Genomic DNA, 2,500 nt, shown 5'->3' with positions numbered 1-2,500 from the left:
ATCTGTACTCCCCCAGCAGCCAGAGCTCTGTGCAACTGGATGATTCATGAGGAATGGACATCAAGTGACCACAGGGCTATAACATACAATATCAAAGCACCCCAAAGGAGGAGAGAGACAGAGAAATTGGCGACATATAACACAAACTTTGCAAAGTGGCCCATCTTTGACAAACAGCTTGTCAAGTCCACAGAGAACTGGCCACAGGGGACAAACGGTGTAAATGGAATGGCTACCAGACTGCAGGAAGCTATCTATGAATCCTGCAGCAGATCCATGAGAAAGCGAACTCGTGTGCAGAACCCAGTTCCATGGTGGAGTGCAACTCTTGCTGACTTGAGGCGTGACACCATATCTGCACGACGTACATTACAGCGAGCACGGAGAAGTAACAACCACACTGCTACAGAAGAAGCAAAACAGCACTACAACAGGACGAAAAACAAATATAACAGAGAAATCGTCCAAGCCAAAGAGAAGACCTGGAAAAAGTGGGTATCTGACTGTGATCAGAATGACCCCTGGGCCATAGTGAAGAAAGTAATCCGGCCAAAACGCGGCACAGAAAATGTACTGAGTAACGTAAAAGTCACAGACCAGACTACAACAATAACATGGAAGGAGACCATAAGGTCATTGCTACAGAGCCTGCTTCCTGATGACAATGCAGATGAGGATACTGTCGAGCAGCAGTTGGTGAAGATGGCCAACGAGGATTACGAAAACAGTGACATAGACCCTGAATTCACGCCAGAGGAAATAGGGACTGCTATAAAGGCCTGTAAACCAGGCAAAGCGACAGGCCCAGATGAAATTGATGACAAAATAATAAAGAGGGTCTGGCACACGAGTCCCCATCTCCTGGTGGACCTATATAACAGCTGTCTGCAGGAAAGAAAGGTCCCAGATGAGTGGAAAAAGGGTAATGTGTGCATTCTGCTCAAATCAGAAGAAAAGCCCAGGGATGAGCCAAAGTCATACCGCCCAATATGCCTGCTCCCTATCATAGCGAAGGTCTTAGAACGCCTAGTCGTAAATCGCCTTGACAAGTTGTATGACGAATCAGGGCTCAAGGCCCCAAACCAGTTTGGGTTCCGTAAAGGTGCCTCAACTGAAATGGCCATTAGGCAGCTCCTTAGCAACGTTCAATGTGATGAAAAGTATGTAGTGGTTATCTTTGTAGACATAGCAGGCGCCTTCGACAACCTCTGGTGGCCTAGTGTCATGAGACGCCTAAGAAAAATCCAGTGCCCACGTAACCTCTATGATCTGATGGTGGACTATTTTAAGAACAGGACAGTTGTAGTTAATAACAGGGCCGGATGTGTAGAGAAAACAGTCACCAAGGGATGCCCACAAGGCTCCATTTGTGGCCCATTCCTATGGAACCTTGTCTTCGACGAGATAGTAAACGAGAAGGAGGGTGATCAATGGACAAAAGTGGCATACGCTGATGACCTAGCCATTATCGTTAGGGGACAGAGCCGTAAACAAGTAGAAGACCGAGCAATGCGAGCCCTAAAGGAGGTAAGCGAATGGACCAAAAAGAACAAGCTAGGGATATCCAAACACAAAACAGTAGCCATGACCATCAAAGGCAGTTTTGACAGGAATAGACCGCCAATAATCCCATTCGAGGGGGGTAACATAAAATTCGTCTCAGAGGCCACATACCTGGGGGTAACCCTTGATGAAAGACTCCTTTTCACACCACATGTGAAAAACATCCAGAGAAAGCTAGGTGCCATCTCAGGCTTGCTATTGAGGGTTACTAGAACAGAGTGGGGCCTGCAGAAGAAGTCCCTAAAACTGATGTACCAGGGCTTATGCCTCTCTGTCTGTAGATACGGTGCAGCAGCATGGGCACATCGCACAAAGCACAGGTATGTAAAAAGGATACTGGACGCAATACAAAGGCCATTTCTATTGCAGATGACCAAAGCTTGCAGGACTGTGTCAACTGATGCCCTACAGGTGTTAACGGGAAGCTTGCCACTGGACCTAGAGGTAGTGAAGGCAGCCTTGCTATACTACGCAAGACATGAGGTGGTTGGCCTGGTTGCCGGGTTCCAAGCTCCAAGAAATATTGCTGGGCAAAATCCTAGATGTAGTACTAAAAAAAGAATAGAGTTTATGTTGCAGGAGGAGTGGCAGAACAGATGGAACCAGGGACTGACTGGAAGGGAAACATACAACTGGGTACCAGATGTGGGAATGTGGCAGAAAGGCTGGCGGAGGGCTATAATCCCACCATACTCCCTAACCTGCCTACTGACAGACCATGGGCTGAAAAAGAAGATCTGCGACCTGGGTATAGAGGAAAGCACCAGATGTACATGTGGTGAAGAAGAAGACACAAACCACATACTTTACACCTGCACACAATATGCAGAGCCCAGAGGTAAGCTCATTGAGGCAGTGGGTCCTGAATCCTTCAGGAGTAAACAAACACTGCTCCAAACTAAAGAGAGCTACTCAGCAATCAAATTATTTGCTGAGG

The 2,500-nt window shown here is 47.2% G+C and overlaps 1 pseudogene; it reads left to right on the top strand.

Annotated features, from left to right (window-relative positions):
• Positions 1–2,500, top strand: part of LOC124566140 — a 7,744-nt pseudogene that overhangs the window by 3,267 nt on the left and 1,977 nt on the right.

The sequence above is a fragment of the Schistocerca americana genome, unplaced genomic scaffold (genome assembly GCF_021461395.2).
Source record: "Schistocerca americana isolate TAMUIC-IGC-003095 unplaced genomic scaffold, iqSchAmer2.1 HiC_scaffold_137, whole genome shotgun sequence".
Lineage (NCBI taxonomy): Eukaryota > Metazoa > Arthropoda > Insecta > Orthoptera > Acrididae > Schistocerca > Schistocerca americana.
This window is presented reverse-complemented; position numbering and strand designations above follow the sequence as displayed.